This window comes from Ischnura elegans, chromosome 4 (genome assembly GCF_921293095.1).
Source record: "Ischnura elegans chromosome 4, ioIscEleg1.1, whole genome shotgun sequence".
Taxonomy (NCBI): Eukaryota; Metazoa; Arthropoda; class Insecta; order Odonata; family Coenagrionidae; genus Ischnura; species Ischnura elegans.
Window position 1 is genome coordinate 6,074,133 of NC_060249.1, and position 27,995 is coordinate 6,102,127.

Below are 27,995 nucleotides of genomic sequence, written 5' to 3' on the forward strand. Positions count from 1 at the left end.
CCCATCCACTAGTCTGGATTGGTGGAGTTCCAGGAAATTATTTTATGGGCCAATGGGATTATGTGAAGTTTGATTTTAATTTTATTATAGTTTAATACCTAAGACCAAGGAAAATAATTGGTATTGTTACTCATAACAGATAAGCAGTTAAAACTCTTCTATGCCACTAAGGACTATCTATTACCTTTAGCACTAGAATGCCAGGACTGTGTCATTTTGACACTCATGTTCTTATTGCCGTGTTACTTAGCAGATTATTTTTTTCATTGTCACTAGTGTGAATGTGTAATTTTAATTGCAATATTTGTTTTTGGTTCCTTAATATAAAAAAATTATGAATTACAATTGAAGCAAAACATTTCATTAAATGAATCACTCTCTTGGACTGCGGCATCTGTCAAAAGATTGTGCTGAAACATTTAAGGTTACCCATAAATGATAAATAAGTAATCATTGAGTACTTTTTGTATAATTGATTGTTGTTTAGATAAAAATAGTTACATTCATAGGCGGATCCAGGGGGGGGGCACGTGCAAAAATATGCAAGATTTTTAATACGGTCCCATTATCATTGCGTTCGTTTTGTATTACGAGGTATCCTTGTGCCCCACCCAGAACAAAATCCTGAATACGGCCTTGCTTGTGCCCCTTCCAGAAAAAAATCCTGGATCCGCCCCTGCAGTTGTACGACATAGTACGCTGACTGTCGGGTCTCCGGGCAAATATAATAAGTGCAGGCGAACCCTTTCGTTAATAAACATAGATAACTCTAATTTTTATCACTAAGAAAATTAAGTAATAGCTTATTCAATCAGATTAATGTGATTATAACATATAATGTGAATTCCAGAGCCAGGCGCGCAGCTAGGAATTAAGGCTGGGGGGGAAGGGTTTAACAGCAACTAATACTCGGGGTATGGAATACAGGAGGTGCAGGTGCCCTCCACCAGAAAATTTTGAAGATAAGTCGTTTCAAATGATGACTTTTACGGCTTACTGAGGGATATTTTATTAATCCCCACACTTTTTCTGAGTTCTGGGGGGGGGGGGGGAAATTTAACCCCCAAATCCTCCCTCGCTGCACCACTGTCCAGAACAGTTTAATTTCGGACGAAATTAAGAATATCTTACAAACCTTAACATTATAAAGTAGATCAGATCATAAAAATAAAAAAAAAAGAGAGATAGCCTCATTGCGATCGATAAGGGACTATTACGGCAGCGTTAGGACTCAAAAAATAATTCATTATTGTGCATTGCATCATGACATTGTAATGTATTGTGCATGAACAGTATTATGCCCGTTGCTGAATTTTCCTAGTACCACCAACAGGAAGGTTTTTGCATATTCTAGCTTCGTTCGTTCGTAGATTTTCTTCATAAGAAGGATATTTATTTATTTATTATCAAATTCCCCGTAAACAGCACATAACGGCCTTTTACAGCGAGGATTTCCAACATTAACAAAGTACAACACAAACATCCATGCCCTGGATAGGGATCTCCTACCCAGGCGGGATTCGCACCCACGACCTACGGTTTGGAAGGCGAGGACTTTACCCCACCGCCACCGAGGAGGGCTAATATAGATTAATCTCGTAGCTTATGTGTCATGCGTAGCGTCATAGAGTAAGTATGTATAAGAGTAAATATACTTACTCCATGGTAACGTGCATGTTTGTGGAAGTAAACTTTGATCCCCATTGATTCCCATGATGATTTTTGCCCATTGAGCATTGGTAATGGTTCACCCCATGCCATATACCTCTGTAGGTGGTTTGCAGGATGAGATGAAGATGGTTTTCCGATGTGTGCGAATTGGATAAAATACCAGTGTAGGCAACACGGAGATCACCGAAGGCCCTCCCCAAGCTGGTACAAAATTCAAAAACTCATTGCGTGGCATTCCATTACTCACTTGCAAATCTTATTCTGGCTGCGTCCCTATGAGGGAGAGTAGCAATAGCACAGTTAATGAATCGCTGTACTCGATAGGAAGACTTATTACATATGCCATATTACTCTATAGTACGCGTTTTTCTCTTTATACATGTCATAATTTTCACATTAATTTATCATATATTTATTTGTTGCAATCTCTTTCATTGTTACTCAGCTCACATAAACAAACAATTTATACAAGTCACCTCCACAGCGATGGCGCAAAAACGTCTTCGTGGATGAACTTGATGCACTTTTTTTTTATTATACTGAAGTACTCGGTACAAATTACGTGGCAAAAAAGTACAGGATTTTTTTAGCAAAAAGTGCAGTATTTTTCAGCCTTGCCATACAACCTGTGGCTCTAGTGAATACATATAAATTCAATTCTGATCTCCCAAAGTTAACAAGAAAAATGAGAACCTAACAATTCCCTAGTAATTATAATAATAATATATTTATTGCTTGCCATTATACAAGTCTCGCAGCAAATATGTAAAGCATCGATATGGTTATTTAAAGGAAGCAAAAACATTGATATTAATTTCGGCATTTATTTCATAAATGCTGAAAACAACAGACTGAATCCATCAATAAAATAAAAATGTATGCACGCAAAGATTTACTGCTATAACTACTACGTCATACATAACAGCCTTTCAAAGTAGAAGGAATTCATTTAATAACAAATACGTAATGTATTCATCAATGGTGTAGCATTGACGATCACAGAGAAGTTAATTAGAACTTGATTTTTTATACACAAATTCAGTGCTTTCCTCAATTTGCATTTCAATTCATTCCACTACGGTTAACAAGCTTGCCTTATATTTGAGTAGCTATAACTGACTATGGAGGCTGTTTTACAAGGGGCACATAATTGCGCAGGCCAGCTAGTTTGCCATCCCACACCCATGCATTCTAGCATGCGTTCTAGCAATTTACCGCTTTACACGATGCAATTTTGACTGCACCTTCGCGCACACGTCCGATTGTGCAATTATTTGCCCCGTGTAAAACTGCCTTAACGATGCAATCGCAACCTCAAGTGATATTATAGTGAACCTCAGCATAATCATTCGATTTGAAGAGCTGTTTATTTTGGATACTTATGCATCAATGTACACATAGGCGGATCCAGGGGGGGGGGGGCACGGGGGCATGTGCCCCCCCCAGACCCTCGAAAGTATGCAAGATTTTTAATATGGTCCCATTATCATTGCGTTCGTTTTGTATTACGAGGTATCCTTGTGCCCCACCCAGAACAAAATCCTGGATACGGCCTTGCTTGTGCCCCCCCAGAAAGAAATCCTGGATCCGCCCCTGGTTACATTTTAGGTGCATATTTTGTTATTCTTTTTGTTGTTAATTTTTTTTGCTACAGGTTTTCATCTTAGAATGTGGAAGTTTGTTTGGAAAGATTAAAATTTGTGAACAATAAAATCAATTATGATTATTAAACTCTACAATTGCTAAAAAGACATCACAAAAAATATATATTTTACCTTAGCTAATAGGTCACTCAAACTTCAAGAGGTTTTATGGCCTTGCCTACAATGCCTCACCACATCTCTTGGTCTGGCAGCTTTTATTTCCATTCTTCTCAATTTGGTCTTTCCAGCTTAGACGCCCCAGAGGTCTCTTTTCCTTGGTAGACTCTGAGATGTGATCCGATATGAATAAGCACTTGAAAGTGTGAAGTTAAAAAGTGTAGGACCGCATTCACTTTAACGTACAAATCTGAAAATATGAATCCGAAAAGATTCGAATCCGAGAAGGCACGAAATGGGATGGTACGAAACCACCTCAAATCTGAAGTGGCACTTCAAGGAACTAACTGCCAATTCGAAAGGGTATGATAGTTTTTGTACCATAAAGTGAATATAGTTTCAAATTTGACATTCTATCTTCTCGTATACCTATTGGCAGTTTTCTTAATCCGGTTAAGAAATAAAATAATTTATACAAAGTTTGCCTATTAATTAATTAAATTAGAGGCTGGATAGGGACAGAAAAGAATGTAAAGGATTGGCTTGGAGTGCAGCTGGGATGCCATTGAGGGATTGGTAAGGGGAAGGAGTGTGGCAGTTGCTTGCAAAGAGACATGGAGCTCAATGGGGAGCATAAAAAGGATTCATGTCAGGGGGAAATAAAGGTCTGAGGAGGCTAAAACAGGAAATTTTGTTGGTAACAAAAGAGCAAAATATTTCTACTGAAATGCGAATAGGGGCTGGGGGAGTAAGAACATCTATCTATAGAGACTCTATGAAAGAGGGAACAGGAGAAGAAGGGAAGGGGGCAGGAGAGCATCGGAACTCTATTGAGGGATTACGTATCCACTAGGGATGTGCGAGGAGCACTTTTTGATCTCGAGTCGAGTTGAAAATTGCTCGCGAGTGTCGAGTCTGGTATGATAATTTCTGAACCAGGCAATACAGCAATGCATACTACAATATATTCTACTCCAATTTTCTATGATGAATGTCTAGTGTAATGTAAGAGGGAAAATATAATGAGGATCGTTAATGGTTAATGTCAGAAGTAGGAGATGAATGAAAATTAATGTGTCTTTAATAGTTCCATGGGCACACTTGAAATTAATTAACCCCAAGTAATATGTTGACCATTTAAGTCGTATATGTATCCAAACTACAACGGAGAACCATGAGTATATTCATTTTCACAGCTATAATAAAGATTACATGCTACGTATATGAATCATAATATTTGGCCCTTTCAAATTCTCATGCAGAAAAACTAGTTATTTCCATGCTTAGCTAGCAGGTTTTGACGTCTTCATGTTACGGTATTACTGCCTGCAGGAAATTGCCTTTTGATATGCACTTGTGTAACTGGGCAGGTGCTTTCCTACCAAAATTGGAACCTTTCAGAACCTCAATTGTATTAACGATTTTTATGGATCTTGAAAATTCATGACATTCAGGTGGACGAAGCAAATGAACTATAGAACTCATAGCTTTAGTTTTGTAGAGCAAAAAAAAATCTATACCTCTCACGTCGTTTAATCAACCTTAAAAACTCTTTGTTTTTTAAGTTCAAGAAAGAAACTAAATGCAGCATATGAATATCACATCAGACGGATGCAGTAATAATAAAGGCTAAAAGATGCCTTCTGATGTGAAAACTCCCCTTTCTGCGTTACTCACCTCGGCGAAGGTGAAGAGGTAAAAAGGGTATCGGTGTTGTGGATGGTGGGTCAACCTGTAGATATGGAGGTTAGCTGCGAGATAAGCGAGTTCTCTCATTGAATAAGCAGTCGTGTACAAAAAGCGGCGGTGTTCTGAAGGGGTATTGGGCTACCCTTGGGTAAGTTAGACCATTTAAATGATACCGAAACCTGTAAAGATACCTTGACTTGGCGACTGGGGGCCTCCAACAATTATGCCTCTCATCACCCGGGGGAGGGGGCGGCAGCTCTTCTTCTTCACATGTGCGAAGGTGGAGACCATACTGGTCGGTACAGCATCACACATTTCACTATGGGCATTCAAGAAAGAAACTAGCATTTACTTAATGGTAACATTTACTTAATGGCTGTAGTACTGCGGTGTGGAAAGGAAGGGGAAACCACCACATTATCATCCTGAGGAGTTGCAGCTACTCCACTCAATTTATATAATGACATGATGGAATTCTCTCGGGTAAAATATTCTGGAGGTAAACTAGTCCCCCATTCGAATCTCCGGGCGGGGACTACTCGAGAGGGTACATCGGTCAAAGGTGATAGAATATTAAGGATAGGAACATGGAACATTAGATCACTTCGTATTTGCAGTAGGCTAGAGTACTTGAAGGTGGAGATGCGAAGAATGAACCTTGACGTATTAGGCATCAGCTAAATGAAGTGGCCCCAGGAAGGAGACTTTTGGAGTGGAAGCTACAGAATGATACACACAGGATCGCTAAATGGTAATACAGGAGTAGGCATAATGCTTAGAAAGAGTCCCGGGATGCGTGTTAAAATCTACCTGCAGTTTAAGGAAAGGATAGTAATGGTGAAGATAGATACCCGTAGCTACTGTAGTGGTACAGGTTTACATGCCTACGTCAGATTATGAAGATGAAGAAGTAGAAGATGTCTACCAAGATATAGTGGAAGTTATCAAGCAGGTAAGAGGGGAAGAAAATCTTATTATTTTAGTTGACTGGAACGTCATCGTCGGCGAAGGTCAAGACGGAATAATAACTGGGAAATATGGCTTAGGTAACCAAAATGAAAGAGGAGAAAGGCTACTTGAATTCTGCACTGAGCACATGCTAGTGGTTGCCAACACTTTATTCAAAAATCCTCTGCGAAGAAGATACGTGTGGAAGATGCCAGGAGACCTTAGAAGATTCCAAATTGACTACATTCTATTGAAGCAAAGATTCAGGAACCAGGTGAAGGACTGCAAAAGCTATCCAGGGGCAGATATCGATAGTGACCATAACTTAGTTATGATGAAATGCCACCTTAAATTTAAAAAATTGAAGAAAGCCGTGAAAAACATATGGCAGGTTGAAAAATTGAAGGAGGTTCAGCATCAACTGGCTTTTAAAGAAGCAGTGGAAAAGAGAATAGGGGAGGATACGACCAATAAGCCAGTGGAAGAGAGTTGAAAAACCATTAGAAGTGGTCTGCAGGCAGCAGCTGAGGAAGTTCATGGTAAAGGAAGAGTCGTTCTGAAAAAAAAAACATGGATCACGCAGGAAGTATTAGATCTCATTGAAGAAAGAAGAAAATACAGGGCTGCAAAAACAAAGGACAGAATTGTTACAAGAGAATAAGGAACGAAATATGTCATAAAGCGAGGAAGGCTAGAGAAACGTGGATGAAGACGTACAAAGCAATCTTAAACATGGAGAAGTAGAGGCTGCCTATAGGATTGTGAGGATCCACTTTAAGGAAAGGGATGTAAGATGCAATACCCTTAGGGGCAAAAATGGAGAACTAATGATTGAAAACGAAGACAAAGGGAAGAGATGGAAGGAATATCTGGAAGATTTGTACAAAGAAAGCAGCCTAAGAACGAATGCTATCGAAAACGAGAGGGAAGTGGATGCCGATGAAATGGGAGCCCCAATGTTAAGATCAGAATTTGATGCGGCTGTAATACACCTTAGGATAAATGAAGCGTCTGGCATTGATGATATTCCCACAGGGCTAATTAAAAATGCAGGAGAGAAGACGTTGAACCTGCTCTACTAAATCATTAATGAAATGTATACGACAGGTGAGATACCAAAGGACTTGGAGAGGAATATTATAATCCCTATTATCCCTAAGATAAATCCCTATACTATTCCTAAGAAGAAAAGAGTGGAGAAGCGCGATGATTTTAGGACCATAAGCCTAACTACACATGCGTAAAAGATACTGTCAAGGATCATCTATAAAAGAATAGAACGAAGAGCAGAAGAGTTTTTGGATAAGGACCAATTTGGATTCAGAAAAAACAAAGGCACAAGGGAAGCATTATTGGCCCTTAGACTGCTCGTAGAGAAGAGAATGGAAAAGAACAAGCCAACTTTGTATGCGTTCGTGGACTTGGAGTAGGCGTTTGACAACGTGGATTGGAGCACAATTCTTGGAATCCTGAAGGAAATTGGGGTTCTTTACAATGACAGAAGAATCATTCACAGTTTATAGAAAAACCAAGTATCGGTGATAAAATCAGGGCCCAGCTGTGAAGAAGGAAGAATTAGGAAAGGACTGTGACAAGGCTGTACATTATCACCCGTAGTTTTCAATGTTTACATTGAGAAAGCCACTAATGTAATCAAAGAAAAGGCATGTCCATGGAGAAAAAAATAGCATGCTAAGATTTGCCGATGACATAGCCTTCATAGCAGGAACAGAGAAGGATTTGAAAAATATTCTGGTTAATATGGGTAGGGTAATGGGTAAATATCAGCTGAAAATAAGCACGAAAAAAACCAAGATCTTAGTATGCAGCAGAAGAGAAGAGGTCGAGACAAACATTAAAATAGGGAAGCAAAAACTGATAGAGGTGGATGAATTCTGTTATTTGGGAAGCGAGATAACTAGTGACGGGAGAAGTAAGAAAGAAATTATCAGCAGAATAGCCCAGGCGAAGAGAGCATTCCACCAAAAGAGACCTGCTTACAGTGGGAAACTTAAATATGGAAGTAAAGAAACAATTTATAAGAACCTACATTTGGAGTATGCTCCTATACGGAAGTGAGGAATGGACAATGACCGCAGCAGAGAAAGCAAGGATAGAGGCCTTCAAAATGTGGTGCTACAGAAGAATGATGAAGATCAAATGGATCGACCGAGTTAGTAACGAGGAAGTCCTAAGAAGAGTAGGAGAGAAGAGAAGCCTCATGAAAACCTTAACAAGAAGACGGAACAAGCTTATAGGCCACATCTTGAGACATGATGGCCTGATGAAGACAATCGTTGTGGGACAAGTGGAAGTCAAGAACGGAAAAGGAAGACCTCGAACAAAATATATGGAACAAGTAAAGAGAGATGTGAAAGAGAAGAAATACGTAGGTGTGAAAAGATTACGTGATAGGAGAATTGAGTGGAGAGCTGCGACAAACCAATCATAGGATTGTTGACCAGTGACGATGATGATATGAATGATTGGTAACATCCATTGACTGAATGCAAGTTCAATCTTGTGTACTTCCATGGCGTCAAATATGTGCAACCACCCTATGTTACCAACTGGAAATGATGGATGAGTCACAAATTGCACGGAGTATTTTTCCATGGCACGTCACATAAGTAGAGGTCCGTGAAAGTGATTTTATTTTTTGCTAAAATTCGTTTTAAAACCATGTGTTTTCGGTATTACAGAAAATCTTGGCGGTGTTATTATAATGCTATAATTTTCCCACATTTTTAGGCATTTTATTATTTTATGGCACACGTTTCATGAATACTTTGTTTTATTAAGCATTTTACGTAACATTTAACACAATTTGGATTGTACAAAATTTCTGATAAAACTAAATGAAAGAAATGGTTCAACTTATATTGGTTCAAGGTATATTAATGGTTCAAGTATGTAGTCTAGGTGAATACGATCAGCAAACGGCAAATCCCCACTACCTTATATGTGTGTACTTTGAGAGCCATTCTAGAATTTTTGGATTGTCAAGCTTCTCTACACTAAATAAAGCCTTTAAGAATGCTTCTGTAGTAGCAACAACAAGCTCCTCCTTCGCTTTCTTTGACTGAGTGACTGTATGTTCAAATGATAGCTATCGTTGTGCGAGTCCCCTTTTCTTTCGCACATTTGTGTGTATCACTACTGATGTGCTTTAACAAAATGTCACATCTTTCAAATTCAAATCTTTTATCACAAACTTTGCGCAGTAAAACTCTGTCTTTCACATAAAATCCTTCTCAGCTGAATTCACTTGCCCTGGTATGAACGGTATCACTAGCTTTTGGCATTTTAAAATTCCTATCCTTTGTTCGATATTTAAAGCTGGAACTACGATAAAAAACAGTCCAACCGCAAAACGCAAACGTATCATGGTGTTTTCAAACTCAGTGCTGGGTAGCTGCGGTATAACCATAGTACTACATATACGGTGGCGGCGGGGTAACGTTCTCGCCTGCCAAACAAGAGGTCGTGGGTTCGAATCCCGCCTGGGTAGGTTTCCCCGGTCCAGGGCATGGTCGTTTGTGTACGTTTACTTGTTACATTTGTTGAACACCCCGGTGTAAAATGGCCTATAAGAGCTGTATCCGGTGGTTTGAGAATAAAATAAAATAAAAAAAAATAAAAAATAAAATATAACTTACAAATTGGCCGAAATGTTTAATGTCGCTGGTTCCCTTTTGATAACCCTCCCCAGGTGTTGAGGGAAGGTAGGACAGCAGCTAGATACAAAAAATTGCTTAGTTTTGATTACAGCTGTTGCCAATCAGTCAGGAAAGGCAGTGAAAGAAGCACTCTTAACAAAACATAATCGGATTCAAAGAACCTTGAAAAATCATTTCCCATTTATCGATCCTGAAAAATCTAGAATGAAACGCTTTCTCAGCTGAAGAATTAGATATTAGATTTGGCCAATGTCGAATTTTTTTTTTTGCATTGTAGCTCAGTGGAGAGCCGAATATCCGACGATCCATCCGCTAATAAGGAGAACCCCCTCTCCTCCTATCCTTTCTGCTCCTTCCTTTCCTTCTCTCAACTAGCGCTTTGTGCTTTCAAATAACCTTACGTGTCTATGGATGTCTTTAAACTAATCGAATCGCGCAGTTGACGACCGCCGTGGTCACCACGGCGCCCATTTCAATCCGGCCCGGCGGTGCGCCGTATACGGCATGAAATACAGGCAATGCTACATTGAGGCCGCTTTTTGACGAAACGACTTTTCGCCGGCCGCCGTTCACGTTATGACGGCCGAGCGGCCTAAATTCAGGCCGCTTTCAGACTAGACGACTCTCTGCCACGCTGTGAGCCGTGACGTGAACGGCAGCCCGGTCCCAGCCAGCGGCCGTGTTTAAGTCAACAAAATTTTTACATTAGAACCCATATTCAAGGTTTTCCTGCGACAGGTTATCCATTAACGCTGTTAATAATAATGCGTCGCGGTAAGTCACCGGAATTACTGCTCGACATAGACGCATACCGGGCGCGTGAGCTTGTATTTGCGCTCTTCCGCGGCCGCGTTAAATTTCTTTCCGCACATTTTTAATTCATAATATCTAATTCTTCAGGTGAGAAAGCGCCTCATTCTCAATATTTCAGAATTGATACATGGGAATCGAAGAGAGAGGCTGTGATAAATTTAACGGCAAATTCTGGCGGAGAAATCACTACAGTGCGCGATATGACGCGGATGCGTTATGCGCGAGACCAAACGAGCTAATTGACCTTGGAATCGTAATGAGATAGAGCAAATGAACGTCGGCAGCGTTAAACAATGAAGGCTTAGCCTTTAATAGATTATGACGAATTAGATGTGATTTTTTCGCTAATTCCCCGGAAAACGCGAAATTTCGTTTTTATTTACCGATTTCGCGTTATTTCGCGATATCGGGTCTCCCGTAATTCACTGACCTCTACACATAAGTCTTCGAAATTAGGCTGCCGTGAACAATTCGATGGACCATGTGGATGCATTAACGAGACACAAATGTCATTCTCTTCTAAGCACACTGCAGTGAATTTAGCAATCCACCAGGTTTTTCAAAAACACCTAATTAATTCATTCATCGTGAGATCTTGAATCCTGTATGTCTTTACACCTGACTTTGTTAGTGTCACAGCCTGTGTGCATGTGCGGTTTTCAGACCAAGCAATAGATGTCTCCCTTATCTGTTAACATCCCAGACATGAAACTGTTTTGATGCCCTGTACAGGTGCTCCCTTCACCCAATCATTGTTTTTTATCTAAATTGAGGTACTTCAACACGTATAAAATTCAAGTATTAACACATTCATTGCGGAGCACGTCAATTGACGTACTCTGCCGGTCGGTCTGGGAGCCCTCTTCTCTGCTTCTGTACGTAACTAATATTCACTTCCGAGTCTTCTGATTGTGTGTATGGCCATCAGTAAGCTTCCCTCTTTCGAACCGTGTGCGCCATTTGTAAATAGCAGTGTTTGAACGGAAGTGATGGTGCTGAAACCTCTTTATTTTTCGTCCATATTTTTCTCTCCTCGGCAGTATATGTCATTATTTTTTATCAATGTTTATGAATGAGATACTTACCATAATGTAGTTTATATGTACCATTTTATCTTTTTTATTGTCTTCATTTTTTCATGCCTAATTATGTTAAATACACATTTTTTAGACCATAAATTTCCATTGTATATTATATATTTTTAGTACTTTGTCTAATTATTTCTTATTTTATTTGTACAATATAAAGAACTATAAAGAGGGATAGCTCTTCATTTTTTGATTGCCATAAGTATACATTTTATATTGGTGCCTATGTTAACAGAAAAGGATATTTTATTTTTCTACAAACAATTCTTCCAGGGAAAGAAAAAATATTCTGTGGCACCTGGCAAGAGTGGTAGTAAATTTTCATTCTAACTTCGTTTAAATATTACATTTTTTATTTTAGCTAGTCGATTGCCTTCATGTTTGTAGTGATGCACGGAAAAGGGGCAAAAAAGTTAATAAAATTAGAAGTTGGTGTTGCATCAAAAGAATTATACATAATGAACATTTATTATGCATGTCTGTATATGAAAAATTTGTAAATGTAGTGTTATCTTTATCATGACATCAGTGTGTGATCTGACTTTCTATATTGTAAATTATTCAGTAGCCATAACATCTGCCCATTTTGGTCTCTTTATGTGCCCGTAGTATCCAGCTACCCACCTAAAAGATATATGGTATAGATTACCTATGACAGGCATTCACTAACTGTCAAACCATAAATAATTGTACCACTGCATTGTTTATACATTTAGCGTATCTATCGTTGAAATGTAGTCGTAATTTTCTCCGATTTAACATTAGGCTTGTAAATTATTTTAGGATTCTTGAAAGTCTTTGGATTTTTAATATACACAAAATTGTTTACGCTCTCAATGTTTTACCTTCTAAAAATATGTACACTTTCTCTCTCTCTTCCCTGCAGTAACATCATTTACTTTTCAGAGCAATTTGATCTTGAAAATCTTGAAATTGATATGGTGACAGAGATAGACTATGCGGACATATTTTCTTTCCTTAATTCGGCGAATGAGGGAAAAACGGATGTGGAGAGTGGTTCTAAGGATGAGGTAGAAGAACACTTAAGGGACCCATGTAGGAGGGAGACAATAGTTATTGCAAATCTGTCTTTGGGCCCTTTTTCTGGAGCCTGTGGTTCCAGTATTCCACCCCTAACCGCTACCTCTACCTTTGCTTCTTCCTCCCCTCCCTCACCCATCCCAACTCCCTCTCCTTCTCCATCCCCCTACCCCGAACCACGACCTTCAACTCCCTCTCAGCAAAGCAGTATTGTGTAGGTTGATAATCTGGTGGACCTTTCAATCACATATATCTTTTTTCTGGAAAATAGTAAAAGAAACATTCATACGAACTTCGTTACTACGAACCTCCAGTTTTTTTGTCCCGTGAACTTTGTAATAACGAGAGTATACTGTATCCCTTTTCTGGAAAATAGGGACCTGAAGATTCAGCTGGTGGGGGACAGGCCGCAAGTTTACTTTGATCTTCTATTTATGACTAGGTTTTTTCAGTCAGTTGTCGAGGAAACAAACAAATTTGCTGAGGATCTCTTTCTTAGAGGCGTCTCCAAAGGAGCTCGTATAATGGACTAGAAAACCTTATTAGAGGAGGAGTTCTAAGTTTTCCTGGGACTTATCTTCCACATGGGGATTATTTCTCCACACCAGCTAGCTGACTAGTGGGGTACTGATGCGAAATTTGAGCATCATCATTTCTCTCATAGCATATCCCGTGACCTGGGACATGACGGTGAAACATGGTCTGCATTTCGCCAGAAATCCAGTGGATGGAACATCTAAGGGCCCCAATCTCAAGATAAGCTTATTGTTTACCACTTTCACCATATTATTGAAACAGAGAATTACACACAGCAGAATCTGTGTATAATGGGGAACTTGCATGAGTCGTTGATTGCTATAAAAATTATTTTGAACAGGTAAAATGGATACATTAGCTCGCTCTAACTTTAAAATCAAGAAAAATTTCTCTGAGTAGACCACTGCACGAAGACACCCGAGCTCTGCTGAAGCAAAGCGTGATGTCATAGGTGCCTTAACTGCCATCAGGAGTCGGGAAATATGCGGAGCGCATGCTGTAAACATTGTTTTGAGGGAGGATTTAGCTACTCATCGTCACTTGTGTAAGTGCTATTACTCTTGGTAAGTTTTCTTATTGCTATTGTGCCACGATTATAACTTGAGACACTAAAAATGCGACATTGGCAGGATGAAGTATAAGCGTTTCACTTCGTATGTTTCAGATATCAGAAAAATGGATGATAACGTTGCCGCTCGTTCGAATAGTTCACCTGAAATTCATCTACAGCTACATACTACCCTGCGAGCCACCTAAAAAGTGTGTGGCAGGGGGCGTTAGGACATCAGCCTTTTTTTAGGACACCATAAATTCATGCCACAACCCTCATGGAATTTGTTATGACAAATTATTGCTATGCGTCGGTGGAAAATCAAGATGTAAAAGAAACTTGTTGCTCTGCATTCTTTTCAAGTAATAAGAGGGGTTTGGAAAGCTAATGCAAATTCAGAGAGCACGAGAAAATAACTTTCTTTAATCATGAAAAATAACTTTGAGGCAGTTATCTACGAAAAGCAATGGACAGTTAAAGAAACACGAGAACTGCATTTATTGTTAAAATAAACTTTTATTTCATGATAATGTGACAGAGTTTCACCTTTTCATTGGTTTCATGAATACGAATTCACAGCAAAACAGTGTGCACACAATGCACACGTGAGATTGCAAATCGGTTCTGCTGCCAACCCACACAGAAGCTACAACCTATTTCAATAATATAGGTAAATCCATTAACGATATACTAGCACATAACATAAAAATACAGTGGGAAGTAGGCTAATACAATTATCAAAACTGGAAGTCACCACCATTTTTATATTCATCACGTACAACTTACAATAATAGATCTCCACTCACAGTTTTGATCTTGATGGCTTGATCGTGAAATGTCCTATCTACGGTGAGCAATGGAAGTGAACATGCCACTGACAATTTTTACATTACTGTTGGACATTTATCGATAGCGTAATAGCACTTTTTACTATTCAATCACGATGGAACACTGATAATTACTACTCTTTGCCGATATTTTTCAACCTTGTCAAATTTTTGTGCATTGCAACCACTGGCACTGTGATTATTAGCACTAGCTTAATGGGAGTTGTCACGTTGAAAATAACACAAAAGATGTTCCTAGAAATCTCCAATCAGCGAGCAAAATTAGCATTGACTGGAATTCACCTCTTTATACAAGCACAGGGAGTTCTAAGCAACGAATTTTCTGGTACCTACGAATAAATGGATGAAGTTATTGTATTTAAAAGCATAGCGGACATCAGAAAACATCAAAACTGTTCTAATTACATAATGAATGAGATGCTATCGATAACATCTACATACTTACAATTAACGTATCCCCTTTGCAACGGCCGTGGCTCAGACTCCTACAATGATGTTACTTAGGTATTATAACATTTTTGGTTTAACTGCTCCAGTTTTATTTTTATGCCCTTACTCAGATATTAATATTTTAAATAATACAAAATATGAGGGCTTCTGAGCCTCTATGGTCTGATATTTTGATTTAAATTGAAAATAATGAACATGTCTCACAAACAAAGCTCTCACAACTGCTGGCAACTATTACAAACAATCACAACAATTGCTTCATGGGATATTTCAGCACCTATGACGTCATCGAGGCTTCGTCAGCTGTGGCACTGGGGGGGTGAGGGAGTTTTTGGCGGGCTTTAAAATTTGTTACATTTATCATTGAATGTCTCGCGAAGGAAAACTCATATTTATATGAGGTTTTCTTTGTTAAATTCAAAAAATAATTTTCTGTCCGCCTGTGAAATAAAAAAAGATTCATGCAAGTTCCCCATTGCATCTATGGTGTCTAGGAGAGGAAGGCTTTCGTTCCGCCAGTACATAAATTGAAGCTTGTGTTTGATTTGTTTGCTTTGAATAATTCCGAATCCTCCGATTAAATTTTGAGGAAAAGTTTTCTGTTCTTGTAAATCAAGGCAACAGCGGTGGACATCAAATCATTCTCATTCATAATGGAACCATATTTTATCGTTCGTCCAGTATAAGTTATGCTTGCTGAAAAAACTTCGTTTCATTTGATCCAGGACACGATGTCGTATTTGGATTTCATATCTCAGAGCATTGCGGCCCCATAGCACAGTCAATGTCTTTTCTTTTACTTATGATAATCCCTGACACTAATGACAAAAACCCAGTGCCAAATTGACACAAATAGCTTTCTTGCAAACTTCTTGAACATTTGTGTTTATCCTGAAGTATAGTCACGCTAATTTTTTTAAGCACGTCAATTGATGTGGTGCCAAATTTTGCAAAAATAATGAAAAATTTTGCTCAAATCATGTATTAAAATGTATTAGGAACTGTACTAAACACAAATTAAGAAAAAAAAAATTTTATCGCCCAATTCTGACGATTTCCATGAAAATGGGGCGCGCACTGAATGTGTTAAAGCTCCATTCCAAGAGCCTCCTCAGGCTCTGTGGCACAAGGGTTTTCCCCATCCATTCCCTTGTAGCCCTACCGTAGCCTACGACGACGTTAGTCACTTTACCCTAATGGATAATTTTGTACCTCCTGTATGAAAATATGTGAAGCGGGAAATGAAGTGAACGTGATCCGTAACTTTAAAAGCAAAAAGTTTCATACTAACCTGATGCTAAATGAATCGTATCATTTCACACATTTTCAGATCAGGTACGAAACGTTAAGCTTCGTATCGGATCACATCCCTGGGTAGACCATATGATACTGTTTTATCATTGGGTCCTCTTCTCTTCTTGTCACATGGCCTTCCCAGCGTAGTCTTCTACTTTTCATCTGTGCTATTATATCTGAACTAATATTATAAAGGTCTCGTAGTTCTTTGTTGGTTCGCATAATCCCTCGTTGTTTATGAAACCATAAATACATCTTAAAATTTAGTTTTCGAAGAAAATTTTACATTGAAATCACCGCACACCACAATGAAGTTCCCTTGTTTGTACAAGGTGTCAAGTAAGTTAGATTTATTATCAATAGAAAGACATTAAAATTTCCAGCTGGTAATCTATACAGGCACACAATAAATATTTTAGGTTTCAGCAGCTGGATAATCGAAAATTCTAAATATTCCTCTAATACATTAGTATTGTTTGGAGAGACAGGTTTGAATTCTATATCATTTTTAACAAATATACATATCCCTGAATTTTTTAATTCATTTCTGGATGTTTGAGACTCCTCTAGTGAATGATACATATAATTTTTCACTCTACAATATTGACATGGGACCCTTAAATTATTGAAATGTTTGGAATCATAGGTCTTAAAAAACTAGGGTGGGACAATGGCCGTCACGTACTCCATTCTTCCTTTGTTTCCTTCCTTGCCCCTCGACTGTAAGCTTGCTTCAAGGTGGTGGAATGGTATCATGTGAATTAAATTAAAAAGAAGAACTTTGTGCTTTCACATTAATATTTATTCACGACCATGGTTTCAACGTTAGACGTCATCATCAGGTGAACTCTACAGAGGTGTATCACATCCTTTTATACCAGGCTAGGAGGGGGAGGGAGGAAGGTAACTAGGTTGAACGGATTGGTCAACAGAGAAGAGGGAGGGGGAAAAAAAACTTTGTCATATGGTATGAAAGAAGTTAGGGGAAGGAGGCTCCCTTAGGGAGGGCATGGCAGGTGGAGGGGGGATGGGGGTTTCTCTCACCTGAACCATCCCCCCTCCACCTGCCATGCCCTCCCTAAGGGAGCCTCCTCCCCCTAACTTCTTTCATACCATATGACCAAGTTTTTTTTCCCCCTCCCTCTTCTATGTTGACCAATCCGTTCAACCTAGTTACCTTCCTCACTCCCCCTCCTAGCCTGGTATTAAAGGATGTGATGGACCTCTGTAGAGTTCACCTGACGATGACGTCTAACGTTGAAACCATGGTCGTGAATAAATATTAATGTGAAAGCACAAAGTTCTTCTTTTTAATTTAATTATGAATCGCTTTCACCAAGTTACGCCTCAAACAATCAATGGTATCATGTGATGACGCATCTTTGGATTCACTGGGAAATTCACTCCCTTCGCTTCTGTTTTCAAGGAGACCATAGCCATACAGACTGATTTCCAACCTATTGCTAAAGAGCCGTCATTCCAACAATAGTGTAATGAGTAATTTAGTAAAGTATAGTGTACCTGAACTGCATAAAAAAAATCATGTGGTAAATTTTCTTTCTATGGTTCTGCTTCCATTGCATTCCCCTAGCAGTGACAATAACTTTACTGTCACTCTGTGGGCTGATATAAATAAAGGGTGTGCAAAATTTTAAAATGACTTTTATATAAAAAATGATTGATACTCAAATAATGGAATGACAAATGTCATATTCAATGCCTGTTCTATGGAGACGATCATGCTTCATAACATGAAGTCCTTGAGGAACAGCAATTATCAGTTTTTTTGGGAAATCTCACGGATTAAGAAGCTGCTGATGTGATTCAAATGATTTTATGGGATAAAATTGCTTTCATTTGTTAATATGATATTTATTCTTTATTTTTACTTAGTTTTGGAGATTTAGAACTTATTTTGGGTGCCCTTACAGTCCAAAATGTTGATTTAATAGGAATTTTTTCATAAAATGATAAAAATAATTAAAGCTAGTGTATTATTCCTCTCTTGGATTTATGAATTTGATTACTTTGGTGGTTTATATGTACATAAAAGATTCTGCAGTTCATTTTGGCAATATCTTACAATCAAGGCCTTTCTTGGTATGTATTTTCTAGTTGGCTAATTACCTATGTTGAAATCTTTAGCACCTTTTTTGTTATTTTTTTTTTGCCATAAAGCTTCCTTTCAGCTGTCCTATTCGTGGCTATTTTCAAAGAAATTTGACGATTTCTTACGTATTAGCTTTGAAAAATATTTTTCTGCTAAGAAGAGTGAAGAATGTCTGGTTTATTTCGTATAAATTTTCATATGCTTGGGACCTCAAACTACTTAAAATTTGGTTAAGTTTTCAATGACAATACCACTTGCTGTGCTCTGTACAGAGTTATGGAGAGTGACTGCATGTATGTTAATAATTCACCTCCTCACCTTTTACAATTGTCAACGTAGGATAAAATGTTTTTCTACATTTACTTGCTGAGTGATTTTGAATGCTCTTATTTTAATGGTACACCTGTTGCGACTCCACTCACTTTATGACATGACATGATGGAATTCTGTGGAGTAAAATATTCTGGAGGTAAACTGGTCCCCCATTCGGATCTCCCGGCGTGGGCTCCTGGAGAGGGTACATCGCTCAGAGATGAATCAATTAGCGAATAGAAGAATGGAGTGGAGTGCTGCGTCAAACCAACCTTAGGATTGTTGATGAGTGATGATGACACCAGAAGCAATACGCCGCTTGCTGATGCAGCAATTAGGATGCAAATATATAAATACATACATCACACAAACTGTCTACATGTGTACTTCTCACAATGTCCGATTCAGAGTATAGGATCAATAGGTTGTTCAGTCTTTTCATACCTTAACCAGTGTTGAATTTTCCTCATTGTTGGAAATGACCTCTCACAAGTGGCATTGTGTATTTCATGGTAGAGCAAGAGCAATTTTAAAAAGATTGCATAAGTAGTTGTAAGTATCACCATCTTTGTCCAAAACTGTTTCTATAATCCTTGATACAGCATCCTTCAAATTTGCACTATTTAGGCCCAAACCAGATTTTTTTCATTCTTCATTATCATTAGTCAACAATCCTAAGGTTAGTTTGACGCAGCTCTCCATTCCTTTCTCCTATCTGCTGGCCTTTACGTAGTGACATATTTCTTCCCTTTCACATCCTTCATAACCCTTTGTCCTATGTAACTTGTTCTGGGTCATCCCTTGCCCGTTCACCCGTCCTTCTACATTTAATTTCATCAGCCCATCTTAGTTGTCCCGTCTTCTCGTTAAGGTTGTTTAGAAGACTTCTCCTTTCTCCCACTCTTCTTAGCACTTCCTCGTTACTCACGCTGTCAATCCATTTTATCTTCATCATTCCTCGTTGGCACCACATTTCGAATGCTTCCACTCTTGACATCTCAGCTGCTGTCAACGTCCAAGCCTGACTTCCATAGAGGAACATGCTCCATATTAAGCATCTGATGAATTGTTTCCTTAGTTCTATGCTTGTTCTCTCAGTTGTAAGAAGATTCTTCTTTTTGTTGAAAGGCCTCTTCACCTGAGCTATTCTACTATTTCATTATTGCTTTGTCTGTCACTGGTAATTCTGCTCCCAAGAAAACAAAACTCTTCACCTCTTCAAGCTTTTTCTTCCTAGGTTGATGTTGGTTTAGCTAAGGATGATCTTTTGCTGCATACTAATAGTTACCTTTGTCTTCCTTTGTTGATTTTCAGCTGATAACTGGCCATTGACCTTTCCGTATTTGTCGAAGTCTCCTTCAAATAGAATAGAATGCTTTATTTGCCAAAGGATCAGAAAACAATGAGTAGGTACATCGATTCAGATATATGGCACATAAATATAAAATGGTCGAACCATCACCAGTAATATGGTAATGTCTGCTATGGGTTAGATGTATCAAAAATTTTAAAATATACATGAAATAATAGTGAAATAGTAAAATCAATCATTCTCTGTCTCAGCTATGACTGCTGTGTTGTCAGCAAATCACTGCATACGTACTATTTCTTACTCTGTGGATATGACACCCAAAGCCTTCTCCTTGATTTCATTGATGGCTTTCTCGGTGTAAACAAAAAAAAAATTATGGGGGACAATGCACACCCTTGTCTCACTCATTTTTCTATTCTTGCTTCTGCGTAGTTGGGCCCATATTTTAATTCTGCTGTTTTTTTATACAAACTGAGCACAATTCTATGATCATTGTAGAGCACTCCGATTTTTTTCAGACTTCTAAGAATTGAATTCCATTTCATATCATCAAATGCCTTCTCCAAGTTGACAAATGCTATCAAAAGTCAGTTTGTTCTTCTCCATTCTCTGCTCTATGAGCAGCCTTAGAGCCAATATTGACTCTCTTGTGCTGTCGCTTTTCCTAAACCTGAATTGGTCCTCAACTAGGAGTTCTTCTGCTCTTTGTTCTATTCTCTTGTAGGTGATTATTTTAAGTATCTTCGACTCATGTGTCGTGAGGCTTATGGTTCTTAATATTCACGCTTCTCTGCTTTTTTTTTTGGTATAGGAATGATAATGTTCTTTTCAAAGTCACTAAGTGAATCGCCTGTTTTAGTACTTGGCAGATGCTTTTGTTCAAATTGTGCGAAGAATCCACTGAGAAAAAATCATTCGCCTTGATCTGGATCCTGGGTGACTCCGTAAAGATATCTCCAAGCTAGTCCCGGTATACTTAAATTGCTTTTGTACAGTTGAAGTAAAGCCCTCTCTCCTGCATTTATGATAAGCTCTGCTCAGATATCATCTATTACTGACGCCTTATTCTTTTGCAGGTCCCTTATTGCAGCTTCAAATTCTGATCATAAGATGCTTATTGTCCCAGTTTCCATGTCATCCTTTTTCTACTCCAATTTCCTCTTCAATAATTTTTGAGCTGAGTTTGCTTCTGTTGCATAACTCCTCCAGGTAATCTTTCCATCTCTTGACTTTGTCTTTGTTTCCAATCAAAATATTTGTATACTAGGGATGTGCTAGTATTGCTTTTTGATCTCGAGTCGAGTTGAAAACTTCTTGTGAGTATCAAGTCGAGTTGGGTATGGTAATTTCTGGACCAGGCAATGTAACAATGCATGATGCTCCAACATATTCTAATTTTTCTAATCCCCTTGTGAATTTTCCATTCTGAATTCTTAGCCTGATGGAATTATAGATATAATAATAAAGGTAATTCATAATAATGAAATAATAATATTAACTGACAAGATAACAAGGAATGTTGATGGTGATTGTGTAAGAATTGGGAGTTGAATGAAAACACATTTCTTAAACAATTACATGACCACAATTGAAATGAATTAAACTCTAGTCATATGCTGTCAATAATTAATATCTGTATCCAAACTGCTAGGAAGTGCCATGAGTAAAAGCATTTTCACAGTTTACAACTTTGTAATAACACCTTTGTACGTAAATGAATCATATTTAATATACATATGTAATACTTCCAAATTCTCACGCAGAAAAAAAACAACTTTTCTACATGCTCAGGCAGCAGGTTTTGACGTCTCTATGTTATAGTATTACTGCCTTCAAAAATTGTCTTTTGCTGCGCAATTGTGTGGCTGGCAAATTACTTTCTTTCCAAAATTTCAAGGTCTGGGTACGTTCGGAATTTTTATTAAAAATTATATTACGATATTTATAGACCTTGAATCTCGATCGAATTTGAGCAGAAAGCAAACTATAAAACTTAGCTTTAGCTTTGTGGATTAAAAAAAGTTTTCTTTACTTCTCTTACTTCGTTAAACCAACGTTAGCAATTCTTCTTTTGTAAGTTCAACAAGGAAACTAAAAGAAACAAAGAAATAAATGAAAATTAACATCGGACATCCGTAGTTCTCAAAAAGGCAAAAAGTTGGCATTACTTGTTACGTCATGCACTAGAAAAACTGGCATTGTCCACAAAAAACCTAAAAATTACTTATATTTTTCATAGAAACCTGAACAATTCAAAAGTATTCTCTTGGCGTTTGAGAAAGGAAAGTAGGGTAGATTATCGCATAAGAAAGTATGAGTGAAGCAGCGGTCCACTCAAAATATGCATCTGGGTCATTAGACGGTCAGCCGTCGTGGAAAAGGTAATAGGCACCCACGTCGACTTATGTAGTGGTTGACTGCTACGTATGTAGCAAGCTGAAACTCCGAGGCCAAGACATGTGAACGACCTATTGACCATAAAATGATGTTATGATCGTGCCTCTTGTTGATCGCAGATTTCCAACTTGTTGGCCTCGACTACTCTGTAACCAAAACTACTTGACTTGACATTCATAATGCTACTCGAAATACTCAATTCGAGTACCAATTAATTGAAATTTCAAGTACTCGCACATCCTTATTGCATACTTGTGTAATGTATGTTAGGTCTTGTACTCTGTTCCTTGGAATTGTTCCTCATTCTTCTATAGGAAGCTTACACTTTCCTTTTTAATAGGATATTTTGCACATCCTCATATAGGTTCATCATCCATGCATCTCTAGCTTTTATTGCATTACGACAAATCTTGTTCTTTATTATCTAGTAGCAAGCCTGCCCTCCCTAGCATTATGCGTTCTTATTCTTTCCCCATTCTTCAATGAAGTAGCATGGGTGTTCCTCATTGGATGAAATATTTGTAAGATAAGTATGAATCGGGTGCTATGGAGGACCAGAGCATAGGGAAAACAGCAAATAAATAGCCAAAATCGCATAATTTAATTTTTTTCGCGATGTTCCACCACCTAATAATTTTTTTGCCGTACACTAAGGTATTTAAAAGCACTCCCTGAAAACATTTTTTCTTTGCAGTCATCTGAAAAATATTTTATGAAAACACACGTTAGAAATTTTCAAATCGACACCATTTCTTCTCGTACAGATGAAAACTCTTGAAAACAATTGGACATCTGTTCCATTAAAAATAGATTGTAAATGCCGCAAACTGTATTTAAAAATATGCTTTTTTGACAGAAATGTCGAAAAAACAGTGAAAACTATATTTTACAGGTAGCCGGCCGTGGTGAGCCTCTAATGGGCTGGAAATGTGGGGAGGTTAGTCCCATTTGATCCTAAATCAGATATCCTTGGTACGGGAAAAATGTCAGAGGTGGGACCCTTCACCCTCTTGTACAGCTATGCCTTTTGGGTTAAAGAAGATGAATAGCCTCAGAATTAGTGGGACCTTTAACGTGGATTCGTGCAACGTGGTTATATCATGTCAGATTAGGAATACCCATTAGGGCGGATCGGAAAAAACGATTTTTTTCAAATCCATCTGGCCCAATGAAAAAAAGTTGTGGGACCGATCAAAAATAAGGCCTGAAAAATTTGAGACCTCTAGGTGAACCCCTGACCCTCGCTCAAATGCAATTTAGGGGGGGAGGGTCGAAATTCGAAAAATATAGTATTTTATGGCCAAGCCACAGGCCGATCCCTTCCCCTCCCCGCTCGCCTCTCCCCCTCCCACGCCTCGAATACAGCAAAATTCATCCCGCGCATGCTGCTAGGAGGTCGCTTATCTTTGATAATATTAATTGGAAGATGGTAGAAGGTAATAAAGGATGCGTAGTGAGACGACTTGTCCCTTATTTGGCGGCTCGTCGGCGTTAAAAAATCGATGTTACTAACTTTTAGAGAAGTGATGAAATATTTTTAGCTTCGAGAACGCAGGAAAGGAGCCTACGGTCTACGAAAAGGCCTCTCGAGTGGCTATAAAGGTGTGCAAACTTTGGATATGTGCTTCAATTTCGGCATTGTCCGACAGATGTGACTAAATGGAAAAGGCGATGGTGGTTGGCGTAACATGGTGAAACTCCTTCATGATGCACAAAGGTTAAGAAAAGACTTCGCTGTTTCACAAAATACTATTTTATAAGGTGTATTTTGTGAAACAGCAAAGTCTTTTCTTAACCTTTGTGCATCATGAGTAAATGGATTTAGCGATGCAACAGGAAGTACTAAAACTTATGGAAAATGCGAATAGACCAAAAGTAGGGTTTTTGTTGAAGTATAAAACTCAAGCACTTTTGAAGGAACATTTAAAATTATGCAATATTTTTGCGTGTAAGTGCATGGAGGAGCATAAGGTTCCCCCTAATGAAGAAGTATATTGAGAGACAATCGGACAAAACTAAAGATGATGGCTGCTGGATTGAGTCCTAAAGAAACTCGACAACTAAGGGAAAAAAAGGGAATCGTCAGAGAGCGTTGAGTGGACATCATCAATTCTTGTATGGGAAAATAGTATCAAAAATTTTCTTCATCAATTCATCCGAAGAAAATTGAACTGAAGAGAAATAATCTGATTTGTATCTCTACGTTCCTCTTGACACAAGCATTGTGGACTAAATGCCAACTGGGACTTCTGCAAGGAAAATGCATCTGGTAACTGTGATAGAGGTATATGCAAGAACCAAGAAACAGCAATGATCGTCCCCGCAACTTTAGCTGACGCAAAAACGATAACTTCGTAAGATACATCCAAGGTAGTGTACCAGAATTACTTACGTAGACAGAAAAAGATGCTAATTATTGTGAATACGAAAAGAGAGGTATCAAAGGGTGTCATCAAAGGGCTACATTTTGATGGAATGAAAGACTATACTTTTGTCTGATGAAAAGAGGCAAGAGGACTTATCAATCCAAGTTTAGAGGGGAATGTGTGGTGTTAGTTGAATAACCAGGGTCCCATTTTTGGGGGTTAGCCTCCCCCATCGGAGGATTAGCAAAAGTTATAAAATCTGCGATTCTCGATTCTTTTCCGAGTGAAAATTAGATACACAAAATTAAAAAGGATTTGAATGCTATGGTACCAAGTGAATACCACCCAAAAAGGAGGCCCCTCTGATACAAGCATAATTCCAACATCCCTTGCTGTGTGAGTAAAATCTTCTCGGGATTCCTACCGGGTTAATTTTTCCGCAATGGCCAAAGTTTCAAGCTCCGAATCGGAGCTCGTCCTCAGGGGTAAATGTTTTGTATCCCGAGAAGAGTTTACCCACATCTTTCGCCGGGAAAGCATAAAATCATATTTCATCCTTGCAGTGGTATATTTGCTAATTGCAATAAGTTGACTTAGATTTGCGACATAAACATTGGGAGGGCAATCTATAGACCGAATTTGCGTTGTTGCAAGGATACATTTTGCGGCCAATCCGAGATTTTTTTTAACTGCTGGATTTTGATATCGACTTTAAGGACTACCTGCTGATGACACATTGGAGAGAGACCACAGTACTGCCGGCTATATCTGACCTTAGTGCTGCGGATTTTCAAAAATCTATTGATGAGCGTTCAAATTTAAAGTTAAATATTTCTTTTTATTAACGGACGAGAGTTTCGTGAAGAAATTCACCAAAACTTTGTTGACAACAGCGAAAGATGAGGAATGACACTTACATAAGAAATACAGATTGGAAAGCAGATAATTGAGCTATTCTTTCGTGATTGTTCCTCCACAGACGATACCGAAACATTAAATAATAGTTAGAATAACGAAGAAAAACGCACTTGGTGTGAATTTTGGTGCATTTTGGGCGTGAGAGGCGTGCGGGGAGGGGACGCGAGCGGCATTCGCCAAAATCCATTTAGTCACATCTGTTGGACAATGCCGAAATTGAAGCACATATCCAAAGTTTGCACACCTTTATAGCCACTCGAGAGGCCTTTTCGTAGACCGTAGGCTCCTTTCCTGCGTTCTCGGATCTAAAAATATTTCATCATTCTCTAAAAGTTAGTAACATCGATTTTTTAACGCCGACAAGCCGCCGAATAAGGGACAAGTCGTCTCACTACGCATCCTTTGTTACCTTTTACCATCTTCCGATTTATATTATCAAAGATAAACGACCTCCTAGCAGCATGCGCGGGATGAATTTTGCTGTATTCGAGGCGTGGGAGGGGGAGAGGCGAGCGGGGAGGGAAAGGGATCGGCCTGCGGCTCTTGAATCCGCGACGCTGTGCGGGCCTTGGAATATTTTCTCCGCGGATTCAAATTAGGCATTTAGTGGCTAAACAGTGGCAGACACGTCAAAATGCATGAAATTTTTGCCCAAAAGTACAGTAACTCGGGAAAATCGATAGGGAATGATTATAAATTATTGTATTTTTTGAACTTTGACCCTCCCCCCCTAAATTGCATTTGAGCGAGGGTCAAGGGTTCACCTAGAGGTCTCAAATTTTTCAGGCCTTATTTTTGATCGGTCCCACAACTTTTTTTCATTGGGCCAGATGGATTTGAAAAAAATCAATTTTTCCGATCCGCCCTAATGCCCATCTTGGGGGAAGAATGACTATCTTGAAAATCTGGGCTCAATCAGCAAAGGTGCAGTGTATTATGCCAAGATGGATCCAAAGCAAAGCACATTATAAGTTGGGTATGAATGATCGAAAATAATGTTGAAACATTTTAATTATTGAGTAAAATTGTAATTATGCATATGTACATTAGACTTTTCACTGCCAGTGTTTAACGCTTTGAATGCCACGCAACGATATACATATCGTCGTTTGCAGAATGCATCTGAAGTGCCAAAGACAATATATCGTCGCAATGATCAACATATCTGTAAATTTATATGACCATATGACGAATGGAAATTTCCGAGTGCCTTTTTTGGTTCTTGTAAAACAGCTTCTTGGTGTCGTTCTTCATAAGCTGTATTTTTTGGTTGCCTAAAATCGAATGACTTTCATCTAATATTCCCTACTCTGTTTTTCTATATGTGGTGTTATTTGCTAAAAAGAGACCGGCAATAATTGACTGTAGTGATGATAGTGACAGTTATGAGCTTGGAAGTGGAAGCAGTGATTGTTCTCCAGAATTTGTTGAAGTTCAGCACAGTTGTGATTTACCCCAGGCTCCAAATTTTGAATTCCTAGACTCCTGAGCCCAAATGTCTACTGCCATCAAACTCTCCTCCATCTTCTTTACCATCACATTCTGGAACGTGGATGTGAAGGAGACCAAGAGGCACGATGAGCAGTTTTTGGCTTCACATGATAGACTCTCACCAAATTCGAGAATTCAGAAATGGCATCCAGTCACAGTGGAGGAAATGAGGGCTTTTATTGCAAAATGGGCATCATGAGAAGAACATCCGTTTTTTCCTATTGGTCCTCTAATTCTCCCTCCATCCCTTGGTAAGGAAAGATATTTACGTGACATAGGTTTCAATTGATTTTGCAATTTTTCCATTTTACAGGTTATAAGAAACTTTCCCACCTGGCCGTAAGCTGTATGATCCTTGTGCTAAATTACTTCCCATAGTTGATCATGCTAACCATGTGTCTCACCACCATTTTACCCCTCTTCAGTACCTAAGTATAGATGAGTCATTAGTATGCACTAAAAATCATACCCAGCTCTTGCAGTATTTGCCTAACGAACACCACCATAAGTGGGGAATCATTTTTGGATGCTATACAATTCAATGATAACTTATTGTCTGGCATTTTATTTTTATAAAGGGGCAAAAACCTAAGAAGACAGCGAAAAAAATTTAAAAAAACACGGTATAGTGCATGTAGTAGTGAAAAATTTATTAAATGCCGGAAGCTATTTAATGAAAGTATATCATGTTGTAGAGGACAATTTTTTCAAAAGTATA

At 38.5% G+C, this 27,995-nt stretch overlaps 1 protein-coding gene across 3 annotated transcripts in view; it reads left to right on the top strand.

Moving 5' to 3' along the window:
• Window positions 1-27,995, top strand: part of LOC124157023 (transcription initiation factor IIA subunit 1) — a 79,017-nt gene that overhangs the window by 2,396 nt on the left and 48,626 nt on the right. The window contains exon 2 of one of the 3 annotated variants that reach the window (XM_046531488.1): window positions 21,182-21,314. The exons of 1 other annotated variant lie outside the window; for it this stretch is intronic. The gene's annotated coding sequence lies outside the window, so the exon portion shown is untranslated. Of the gene's footprint in view, window positions 1-13,625; window positions 13,772-21,181; window positions 21,315-27,995 lie in introns of those variants that run through there. One more of the 3 variants, XM_046531489.1, reaches the window with a different exon arrangement.